General features: G+C 39.4%; 1 non-coding gene across 1 annotated transcript; it reads right to left on the bottom strand.

Moving 5' to 3' along the window:
• Positions 1 to 7,878: 7,878 nt before the first annotated feature.
• On the bottom strand, positions 7,879 to 8,006 carry LOC115072331. Its single transcript, XR_003851372.1, has one exon. It is a non-coding gene; the product is annotated as a small nucleolar RNA SNORA40 (small nucleolar RNA).
• Between the last annotated feature and the right edge of the window lie 4,943 nt (positions 8,007 to 12,949).

Below are 12,949 nucleotides of genomic sequence, written 5' to 3'. Positions count from 1 at the left end.
AATTATTTCATAAAAAACAACTACTGGTATTTGTTGTCCATGATAAAATTTGAATGTTTTTGAGAAAACTAAGAATTTTGGAAATCATGTATGCACCATTGTGAACTTTATGATTTCCTTATACTTGAAGACTTTTCTGAAGAGATTTATGTATGCATTAATAAATATTATTTTAAAAATATTATATGTTCAATGTGTTATCATTTGGAAGACCTAACCCAGTATTTTCAAATGACCTATTCATGATGATATGGATCATGAATGGATAAACGATCTATTCAAGGTTCACCAATGAATTTTAATATAACAGAGTCTGAAGAGTTAATTAGTATGGCTTCAGGTTCCACACTGTAACTAATCTGAGAAATTACTGCTTGTTTAGTTTTCATGAATATTCAAAGAATAGTATGAAAACAAATCTTCTGAAGCCCTTTTGCATACTCAATAAAACCAGTGCATCAAAATAGGTTGAGTTTACGTGTATGTATGAAAATCTATTTTCTGTTAAGCTACACATTAGAAAAAAATTGCAAAAATATAAAACAATGCCTATTTCCTCATTAATGTTTTAAAAATATATTTTAACTAAATAGTTCACATAGTTAACACATATGTGCACATAAGTTAATATGCAGATATTTAAATTATTCTCATTTTAGATTTTTAAATGGTAAATTTTAATAGGGACTGATGCAATTAAATATTTTTGTGGCCCACAAAAATATTTCACGGTAGACATTGATTGAGAACTGTTGCTCTCAGTAATCTCTACAGTCTTTATGGATAAGGGCAAGCGGGTGGGTGAGTGCGGGAAAGAAGTTCTCATGGAAAGATGAGGAGGCATGAAGGGCTGGACCACAATTAGAAGTGGTCAAGATGGAAAATGGATTGTATGAAACAGATGGTGAAGAGAGATACTGGAAGAGGAAACATTTCCTGCCAGATTGCCTGGTGCTTTAGATGGGCTAGAAGTGGGCCTGGAGAGATGCCTCACTGTGGTTAACAGCTCTTACTCCTCTTTCAGAGGATCCAAGACCCATTCCCACTCTGAACGACCCACACCGGCTGTAACTCCACCTCCATGGAATCCGCCCTTTTCTGGACTCCATGGACTTCCACACATGTGCATCTACACATATGGACAGATGCTCATACACATAAATAAAATGTAAAAAATAAAACAGAAGGATTTGAAGTAAGGAAGTGATGTGACTGGATTTGAGTTTGGACTGTGCACACTGGCGGTGAGGGAGACAGGAAAGCAATGGAGATGGGACAATGGGGTGGGTGAAACTAGAAAGAGAGAAATGTGCTGGAAGCTATGCCAATATGTAAACAGCAAGCATGAGGACCAGAATCAAGGAGACCATGACAGAGAAGGCAAGCAAGTGTACGCAAGAAAGTCTCAGCAAACAGGACTGAAAAATGCCATCTTGATGAAGACTATACATTATAGATTTTACAGCTGTAGCCTTGTGGAAGGTGAAGTGTTATGCTAGATTCTGTCTCTAGACTTCTTTAACATGTTTCCTTACAAATTATGTAAACAGTGTTATAGTCCAAGTTTCTAAGGTTTACCTCTGCCAAATGGACCAACCAGAAATGTAAAACAAGAGAATTTTGTTCCTCATGATAAAAAACATGCTCAGGGTTCATTTTCTGCTTCATGACCACTAGCATATTGCTTTCGTCTATAAGGTTGTGTCATTTCTCAAGAAAGCTGCTGGAACATTACATCAGCATTCCATGTGGGCCAAAGGAGAAAGCAGGACAGGACAAAAGGGTCCCACATGCAGCAAAGGCAGCTTCCTTTAGCAGCTCCCCAGCCATTTCTACTGTCTGCGTTGCTCCGCTCTTCTTAATTTTACCACTCTTAAGTGCAAGAAAGATAGGAAGTTTGTCTTCTATCTGAGTTCATCAGCAAGTAGAGAAGGGGTTAATGCCTATGAAAGGCCATTCAGCAATCTTTCCTACAAAGATCCTGCTTACTCTCCCCAGAACAATACCAATATCCAAAATTTCTTCCTATTTTCCCAAGGATACCTGAGTTCAAACTGTGTTACAAAACTTTAGTAATCACAACATGCTTTTGCTACCATAAGAGCAGACGTAGCAACCAATGGAGCAGAACAGAAAGCCCAGAAATAAATCTATGTGTTACAGCAACCTGTCTTTTCAGAAGGCTCCAAGAACGCAAAATGAGAAAAAGATAGACTTTTCAATGAGTAGTGTTGGGAAAACTGAATATTCACTTATAGAAAAAGGAAATTGGACCCACTTTTATATACAATGTACACAGATCAACTCAAAGTGGATTAAAGGGCAAGCATGTAAGATCCGAGTCTATAAAACTAATGGAAGAAAACAGGACAGAAAAAAACCCCCAAAAAACAAAAAAACAAAAAAACCATTGTGACCAAGATCAAGGTCATGGCCACAAAAGCACAGGAACCCCCCCCCCCCAAAAAAAAACACCAAACCAACACCCAAACAAACCCCCAAAACAATTCCCCAAAGCCAGAAATCTAAAATGGACAAATGGGACAAGCTACAAGTTTTTGCATAACAAATAATTAACAGAGCAAAGAAACAACTTTTGGGCCTGAGAAAATATTTGTAAATCATACTTCTGATGAAGGAATTATATTCTGAAATATAAAAGAAAGTTAATGCTTTAATTTCAAGGAAACAACCCAATTAAAGATTTAAAAACAATCAAATGTCATGAGTAGATATTTCTCAAAAGCAAACATCAATCAGCCAATAACTGAGCTGAGGTCAGTCTATGGCCTATTTTAAGTTATTTTGTATTGGGAAACTGCTTTTTCAGGCTGTGGTGTGTAGCCTGAGACTCTACCTTGCAAGTAGCTTTTGATTCCATTTTCAGATTTATAGGATTGCCCACCATGGTGAACCCACACATAATCAGCATTTGTCCAATGCCACCAATGCAGCACAGACTGATAAACAACTTATTTCTGGGAGTAGAGAGGGTGCCACCCTATAAATTTATCAGGGTGAAATGAACCTATAATGGCCCATGGGCTTATTAAAACTGTATCAGATAAACTGGGCCCAAAAGCTTATCAGACACACCAGACCAAAACCAGGATATAACTCCCTCACCTGGACCATAAGTAGTGGACAACTAACACTCTGCCCCACCCCTGACCTGTCATCTGATACCATGTGTGTGTATCAAGGACTGACAGACAGAGAACTCTTAACTGTCCCAGGGACTTCATGCAAGCTCTGATCCCTGCTATTGACATGGCATATTCCATTGCTATCCACCCATCCACCTGTTTGCTTGTTTAGACCTGGATCCGCCTTTCTTACTCCAACCCAGTTCTGCCCTTTCACCCCACAGCTGGACTCAACACTAATATTTGCTCTCAACCATGAATATCCCATGGCCTCAGCAGTAACTTCTTCCCTGAGGCTTGTTTGGGTTTGTTGACAGTACAAATTCTGTATGCATTTCTCAATCCACTTCTGAAACATCTTGAACTCTGTTTCTGTGTGATATGAGTTAATAATACTAATTAAGTTTGACTAAAAAAAGCCTGCATTCAAATCAGATTAAAAGGTATGCAGTGTTATGGGACAAAATGTTTCCATTCAAAACACTACTTGTAAATTTATTGTTATTAAATTCTGACATTTTGAAAAGACTCAAACTGCTCATCTATGTTTCTGACAGAATATCATGACAATTTATATGAAAAAGTACTCAACATCATTAATAACCAGGTAAATGCAAATTGGAAACACAGTAAGATAGCACTTTACACCTATTAAGATGGCTAATATAAAAAAGGTGAAGAATGACAAGTGCTGATGAAGATGTGGAGAAAAGGGAACAGTTATATACTGTTGGAAATAATGAAAATTAGTTTAGTCATTATTAAAAGCAGCATAGAGGATCTTCAAAAATTAACAATAGAGCTACTATATGATCCCATAGTTCCAACATTAGATATATTTTTAAAGAAGATAGGCTCATGCTCTTGATAAGGAATGTGAACCCTTGTGTTCATAGAAGTGTTATTTATAATTAGCCAAGTTAAAGAACCAACCTAAATATTCATTAATAGATGAATAATTTTTTTTTGTCTTTTTGAGACAGGGTCTCCCTGTAGCCCCAGCTGTCCTGGAACTCACTATGTAGACCAGGATGGCCTCGAACTCACAAAGATCCACCTGCCTGGATGAATAATTTTTAAAAATATGGTTAAAAATACATAGATTATATCCAACCTTTAAAAAGAGGAAAATTATATTCAGAGAAACAACATGCATTACCTTGGAAGGAAATTTTCCAAAACAAATAAGCCTGGAATAAAAGCACAAATCCTTTGTGATCTTACATCCTGAATTTCAAAACTTGAAATTCATAGAAGCAAAGAATAAACGTTGACTATCAGGAGCTGGGACTATGGGAGGTGGGGAGCTGTTTTTCAGAGTACAAAGTTCCAGTTAGACGGAGGAATAAGTTTTAGAGGTCAATTTCATGTCATGGTGGCTTTAGTTAATAATAATGCACATTTGAAAACTACCAAGGACACATTTTAAATGTTCACACCACAAAAAAATTAATTATGTGAGGTGATAAATATGTTAATTTTTGAAAGTTCTACAATGAATACACATATCAAAACATCACACTATGCCCCATACATATACACAAATATTCTTAATTAAAAATTTAATTAAAAAGGGAAATCAGCATTTTTCTTTAGTCTGGGGCCAACTTTCCGTAATAGTTTTAGAAAAAGACAGGTTGCTTAGAAAAGCAATTGGCCAAGTGCAGGAACACTAATCCACATCTCTGACCAAAGGCTTCACATGCTGCCCTTGCCTGAACCACCTGTTGGCACTTTCCTTCTTTGAGCTTTACTCTTTATTTATTATTTTTTATTATCTTATGTATACTGACTGCATGTATGTAAGTGCACCCATGTTGTACACTGTTCATGGAGGTCAGAAGAGGGCATCAGATCCCCTGGAACTGGAGTTACAGACAGTTGTTAGCTGTCATGTGGGTGCTGGGAGTTGAACCTGGGTCCTTTGCAAGAGCAACCAGTACTCTTAACTACTGAGCCATCTTTCTAGACTCCTCTTAAAAATTTTTTTTATTGAGTTTTTGTAATTTCATACAACAGTTCTTAATCAAATTTAGGTCCCCTCCCTATCCATGCTCCTCGTCCACCCACTGGACTTCATGTATTCTGCCATACATACATGTTAAGTCTTATCCAGTTAATCATTTGTACCCAGATGTCCTTTGGCATAAATCCATCCACTGGAGACTAGTCAATCCATCTAGAGATCGTAAGTAAGACGTACTCTCCCTCACCCAGTTAGCAACCAGTCTCCAATAGCTCTCAATCTAGGGTCATCCCACCACCCATTTCTCTCCTCCCCTCTGGGCCCTTGTTTATTTATAGAGTTGGCTTGGGTCCTGTGCTCAGTGCCACCATTGCCACAAGTTTGTGCAAGCTTTCAGTGGCCCCAAAGCCTCTGTTTCTTGTTCATGAACCACACTGGCTCTTATAATCTTTCTGCTCCTTCTCTGTAATGTCCCCTGAGCTGTGGGTGGGTAATGTTCAATATAGGAGTTCTATCCAAGGATACAGACTCTGTAGTCTCTTATTCTTTAAAACTTGGCCAGTTGTGACCTTCTGTGTACATTGCACTCTGTTGTACAAGGAAGATTTACTGGTGAGAGTTGAGGGATGCACTAGTATTCTCTCCACCCCCTGTTCTACTATGTTCTATGATCCTTAAGTATAGAGGTTCAACTGTAGATGTGTCACCTAGTACTAGGCATCACTCAGACATATATTCTCTGTGTCTGACCAGTTGTGAAATTCTGTAGTAGCCTCCATCTGTTGCAAAAACAAGCTTCTTTGATGAGTGGTGTACGGCATGCTTGTCTGTAAATATAAGGACTCATATTTAGCTTATGGTAAGACATTTCATTCGTCTAGTGATATGAAAGAGATAGGGTTTCTCTAGAATCTATGACCCCTCCAGCCATATGTATTTGGCTGTGTTTATGGTGCCACCCAGGAGTTCATTCCTATTGAGAGGGCTTTAAGTTCAATTAGATAGCTGTTGATTAGACCCCCCTCCGCCCCCCTAACAGTCCACTACTGCACCAATAGAGGTAGTTTGCCATGCTGGTCATTATGGTTGTTAGGTTTTAGGGCTGGGCTGGACCACTGATTGTTTTTCTCCTTTAGCAGTTTGCATATTATTATCTAGCATTATGATAACTAAACTTCAGGTAGAAGGCTTCCAGGTCAGTTCCTTCTCCATTGCTCCAAGTACCATATCTGAAGCATGTCCTGTCTTCAGCAGTAGATAACCAAGAGGTTTGGCAATAGTCTGTGTTACTTTGGGAGTCTCCTGGATCACTCTTATCAACTACTCAAAGAGAGGTCTTTCCTGCTGGCACTGTGTTCCTTGCCAACCCGCTCTCAGGTGTACATATGCACTAATGTTTAGTCACTGTATTTACATTTCTCATCGGATTTTGGGGGCATCACATTTCCCTCTGGGTTCTCTTTGTTTTAAGTTTAAGGAGAATTTTATTGATTCAAGGATTTCATATAATTATTTTCGATTATATTCAGACCTCCTCCCTCATCTCCACCCTCACCTTACCACCCCTCAACCCCAACCCCTGACTTCATGTCTTCTCTTGGCAAATGGAAAACCCCATTTATCTTACACAACATCTCTGAGTTGAGTGCCAAAGAAATATTTCATTAGAGTGTCAGTGATCTATAATTCTTACCCACAGGTGTGCCAAATAAAAGCCCACTCCCTTTCCTTTATATGTGGTTTTGGATCAGAATATGACCAAGTTTCTTGGAATGGAATTTTTATTCTTAATTTCTAATTCTCTTACAGTCTACTTGGGAATGTCAAGTATGGATTTCTCTTTTTCTCAGTCAGTCAGAAACACTTGGTTTTCTTCATCAAAGTTAGTTGTTCACAGACTTGTGTGCAGGTTACACTTTGGCTGTTTACAACCTCACTCAACACAATGACCTCACTGTGGATCATGGTGTGCTCCAACAGACTGATTCTCCACAGGGTTTTTACTGTGGGTAACATCCAGAAACTAGGTCCTCACAGGAGGCAGCAATTAGCTCACAGGCCTCCAATCCAAAATTTTCTGAGTGACCGTTGGGAAGTTTTGCAGCTTCACATGAAAGCTTAAACCAGCATCCTCTAGCTTATTTTCTAAAATCAATAGCCTCCTCAGATTCCTAATGTTGTTGAGGTCTTGACAGTCACTGGGTGATGATGATGGTCAGCCAATCATCGGTGCCACTGGGGTGCATGTATTGGCAGGCTGGCTTGCCTTTGCCCCACTGGGGTGCATTGATGGCAGGCTGGCTCACCTTTGCCCCACTGGTGCTAATGGGCAGCCAGGCCAGTACAGCTCCACCGTATTGGCTATTCAGTTATTTTCCTTCTTACTTGCCAAGTCCTGAGTTTAGAGTTTTGAATTCATTATAGAAGCATCAGGATTCTTAATAAAATGAATCCTGGAGTCATGTTTTAAGTCCTTGTGCTGAGCGTCCCCATCACTGCCATTACTCCAACTGTACCACCATCTTGACTCTTCGATTATTTTCTTTCTTACTTGCCAAGTCCTGAGTTCAGAATTTTGAGATCAATATAGAGACACCTATGGTCAAGTGAATATTCATTTTATGTGATAAAGTTCCTCACATGATCCAGCACCCACATTCAGCCTCTTGGGAGTTGGCAGGTCCCAGGCCCCAAAGCCAGCTGCCCTTGGTGAACCCATTCCTACTACATCTTCTCTCTCAACATTATCACTTTGAGGTGTTTTTTCATAGTCATTCCTATATGTATCAAAACTCATACTGAACGATGAGTTCTGGGTTGCAAAACAGGATTTAGATTTTCACCTATTTTCTGTGCCTTTGTCCACCAGTTGAACGAACACGTACACAAAGTGCTGTGCTCTTACTCTTAACCTGCATTTTTTACTTTGAGATTGCATGCTCCTGTCTTCATGTATATTTTTCTCATTGATCTAGCATAAATAATTACAAACAAATTATCAACAGAAATAAGATGATTAAACTCCAGAGTCTTCTTATTTACTGAGAAAACTGTTTTCACATTGGCAAATTGATACCTGTTTTCTCTGGGCTCCAATGACAGATAGAAAGGAAGCCCAACTCATTAAAACATGCTTTTCATGGCCTACTCTGGCCTTCTGGCGTTGGAATTGTGTTATGGCAACAGAGTACTAGAATGAGGATGTCTGACATCTCTTCCCCACTTTTGCCCAAGATCCATAGCAGTGTGTAGTTTAAATTGTCAGGCAGTTCAGAAGCCAATCTTTTGTGTGCTACACAGTTTATAGAAGGTGAGCAGACCTTTCAGTACTTTGAATTTTAATTCCTCATCAACTTTCAGAATAGAAAGCCAGTGAAACAATTCGTTCTTCATCCTGGAAATAGTTCTTCAAGAACTTTAAGGTATTCACTGCTATTTTTTACCTTTTAAAAAGTTGACAGAGATTATTTATACAATATTGTTTTCTAACTCAGGGTGAGTACGGCATTCCACCTCTGTTGGTTTGAGTCTTCTCACCTATGTCATGAAGTAAAACAATGACCTCATGTTAATATTTGGAGCACTTGTAAACAAAGAAAGAGATGTGACATATGGCAAGTTCTCACCTTGCTTAGTCTTGAGAAGAGTAGCTCGATGAAGATGGAAAATTTTACTTCATTCCTTTAATAGGTGCTGTGACTATATCTTCCTTGATATCTAGATATATACTACAAGCTGGAAACATAGACATCAATAACAATGACTCAGCTCTCCATGGAACACACACACACACACACACACACGTGTGCACACACACACGCGCACACACACACATATTCGGCTCATAATGGGACATGAGGAATGATTTAACATCATAGTGATAATTTTGTTATGTTTTCTCTTTCTTGTTTACCTGTTTTATTCATGACTACTAATGAAACAGCCAGGATGAAATGTTCATGGTTTGTCTGGTGGATGTAAACCCAGGGCATCAAAAGTGCGATCAAATATACAGGGAATGGTGGGAACTAGAGTTACATGGTATTATTCTGGCCAATTGTTCCTAGCAAATTAATCTATTCATAGTGTATCAGCAGATCCCTTGATGAACATGTTCATCAAGCCTTGTACAATGGTGTGGACAGACTATAAAGTGAAATATTTCTCTAGAGCAGGATTTAAGGAAAAAAAAGAGAATGGATGTTTGGCTCTTTCCAATCACCTTTGGCACACTGGTAAAACTTTACTCCTAAGCTGTTATTCCCATGCACTTTCTAGTTACATCTTTTGGCATGTGGAATAGCTTCTTGGGAAATTATCCCTTATTTCTGTGGTATGGTCTTTCAACTGAGTGCAGAAGTGACTTAGGTGCTTAAGTATCTGGATGGCTGTGTAGTGTCTCTGCAAGAGAGTTTAGCTTTGTGGACAAATTGTGTGTTCGGTCTCATGCTAGAACCATGCTGACAGATGTGTCTAATACAGTGACCAAAACAAAACAAATTTCCCAGGGTTTTCTGACATGGACGAAACCTAGAGAATCTGAAGCTGATGTAGGATATTATATCTGTCAGTCCTTGGGATTTCCAACCTACTACTATCCTCTTATTTCTGGCACCATTATAAAATATTGGGCTACTGTACTTTTATTTTTTAGAACAGAGTATCCTTATTCTTCCCCAAAGACAGAAGCTGCAGATTACTGCACCATTTCAGATGGCTGGTCATTCATGGCCACCTAAAAGACTTAGGCATGAGGGTTAGAGAAACGATCCAGCCTGTTGCTTAAGCTGGTGTAGAGGTCAGAAATTTATTTAGCTAGTCCAGCCAGTTTCCTTGTGTTAGGTAAAACAGATCTTCATTTTTAATGGAAATTTGGCTCTGATTGCCTAACTCTTGGTTACTGTCATTGCCAATGGATTTTATTTCACATGAATTAAGTAAACTTTCAGTGAGGTAAAGGGAAAGAAAGAACCCAAATGAGGGGCAAAGTAGGGAACAGATATTTCCAGGGCGGAAGGTGGGGAATGTGGGAGTGTTTGGCAGGAAGGGGAGGAGAGAGGGGCATTTGGGGTCCATGGTGGTGAAGTAAGAAGAAACTCAGGAGGGAAGGATGATGGAAAGTGGGTGTTATTGGGGGGAGGGTGGGGATAATGGAAGTGCTTGGGGAAGGACGTTGGATGCGGGGAGAAAGAGTAGCGATGAATGAGTCCTGGGAGACTAGGGAAGCCAGAGGAAAATGCGTTGGCTCCAGAAGCCCCTGGGAAATGCACGTACAGTGACTGACCATTAGTGTATGTGTGTTTCTATGGTCTACATGGCAAGTAACACAGTGCCAGACAGGAGCGATCTCCCTTCCAATAGTTGATCAGAGTGGTCCAAGAGAACCCCAAATAGCATAGCAATTGCCAGAGTTCTTGATTTTATTTCAGAACTTGAAGACAAGACCCTACTGCTGAAGACAGGACATACTTCAGACACAAGACTTGGAGCAATGGAGCAGGACTGACCTGGAAGTCTTCTACCTGATATTTAGCTCTCATAGTTCTAGAGGTTACTATGCAAGCTGCTAAGGGAGAAAATCAATGATCCAAGCCAGCCCTAAAGCCTAATAACCATAATGACTAGCACAGAGAACTATTACTATGGTGCACTAGTGGCTCTATTAGCTGGAGGGCAGTTAACAGTTAGTCAATTGAACTTAAAGTCTGCTCAATGGGAGTGAACTCATGGTTGGCACTGTAAACTCAGCCAAATACACAGAGCTGGAGAGGTTCTAGATCCTAGAAAAACCCTATCTCTGTCATATCTTTAGAAAAATGACATTTCTTACCATATGCTAAATATGGATCCTTATATTTGAAGACAAGTAAATATATCATATATCACTCATCAAAGAAGCTTCTTTTTTGCAGACGGAGGCTACTTCAGAGTTCCACAACTGGTCAAACACAGAGAATATATGTCTGAGAGTTGCCCAGGCAAAGGTGACACATCTACAATGGAACCTCTATAACTAAGGCTCATGGGACATAGTGGAATCGGGGGTAGAGAAAAAACTAGTGCATCCCTCAACTCTCACCAGTGAAGTTTCCTTATGCAATAGAGTGTGATATGCACAGAAGGCCACAACTGGTCAAGTTTTAGAGAATAAGAGGCTGTAGAGTATGTGTCCCTGGATAGGACTCCTAAATTAAACCTCATCCATGGATCAGGGACCATTGCAGAAAAGGGGGCAATCATCCTAAGAGCCCGAGTTTGTCCATGAACATGGGGAGCCAGATACTTTCAGCTTGCACATGTGAACTTGTAGCAATGGTGGCATCAAACACAAGACCCATGCCAACTCAAACAGACAAGGGCCCAGAGTGGAGCAAGGGAAATAGGTGGTGGGCCAGCCCTAGCCTGGGAACTCTTGGAGACTGATTACTACTGGGCAAAAGAGAGTAGACCTTACCTACGATCACTAGATAGGCCAACCAGACTCCACTGGATGAATTTGCACCGAAGGACATCTGGGTACATTTGCTTAACTGAGTAGGATTTAACATGTATGGTGGAATTCATGAGGTTCGGGTGAGTGTGTGTATGTACACAATGGACAGGGAGGGGTCTAAATTTGATTAAGAACTGTTGTATGAAGTGTACAACTCTTGACCACCCTCACAGAATCTGGAATCAATCACTTCTATGATTCATGGAGAGGATCAAAAATAGAAAAACATTTTTATAGTAATGTATATGAACTGTAATGTATATAAAATTGTATCCCTTACTCAGTAACAAGAAACTTTTCAGTAAATTTCCAGAGTTCTACAGTCTTTTCTGTTGCCCTCACCATGTAGCAACTTCTTCTCCTGGTCTACTGGGTGTGCTTAATGTAGTCAGTGTTTCCAGCTCAATGGCACATTGCTGCATATACCTGAGACCAAAGTGGTGAGTATAATTCTTGAGACACCGGTTTTTAATTTAATGCATATTTTGTATAATGAAAGTTAAGAAACAAGACAAGGTATATGTTACTAGTTGACTATTCACAAACTCCATAAAAATGTAGCTCAGGTCTCTCAATAGTTGGGTCTACTTGGCCTTATGAAACATTCCCAGACAGTATATTCAAGGAGCCCAGACCACAAGAGCACTCCAAAGAGACAAGAAGGAAGGTTTTCTTTTTCTTTAAAATTTTATTTATTATTTTTATTTTATGTGTTTGCGTGTATTGCCTGCATGTAGGTAAGTGCACTCGTGCCGTACAATACCCGTGGAGATCAGAAGAGGCTGTTGGATCCCCTGGGACTGGAGTTAGGACAGTTAGCTGCCATGTGGTTTCTGGGATTCAAACCTGGGTCTTCTGCAAGAACAACCAGTATTCTTAACTGCTGAGCCATCTCTCTACCTCCGGGAAGGAAAGTTTTATGTGCTTGATTTTCTCTAATTGGTTCAAGACTATTCCACTGAGAGTTACCTCATTTGCATTTCTAAACTGTCATCTAATATTTTGACACATATATGTATATGTATATATATACATATGTATATATATACAAAATGATTAGCTATATAGTGTTGTGAAATTAAATTCCAAGAAAAAAGCCACACCAGTGTAAAAGATTCTTCAAGTCTAATTAACTGATAAGAATTTCTTTGCTTGTAGAGAGCTAGAATGTGGTAGGTCTTGAGACAAGCTACTTTGGACTAACTTTCATAGCCATTCATTGCCCACCTCTGTGTTGGGCCTATCATCTATCTTTGTGACTATTAGGTAAATACTTTTTCAGTGTACAAATAGACCTTTAGTTTCCACCAACCCAAAGGTAAGAATGTTACTATATAGCATCTG

Source organism: Nannospalax galili, unplaced genomic scaffold (genome assembly GCF_000622305.1).
Source record: "Nannospalax galili isolate Female #2095 unplaced genomic scaffold, S.galili_v1.0 scaffold71, whole genome shotgun sequence".
NCBI classification, from domain to species: Eukaryota; Metazoa; Chordata; class Mammalia; order Rodentia; family Spalacidae; genus Nannospalax; species Nannospalax galili.
The sequence above is the reverse complement of the archived record's forward strand: the minus strand, read 5'-3'. Positions and strand labels throughout refer to the sequence as shown.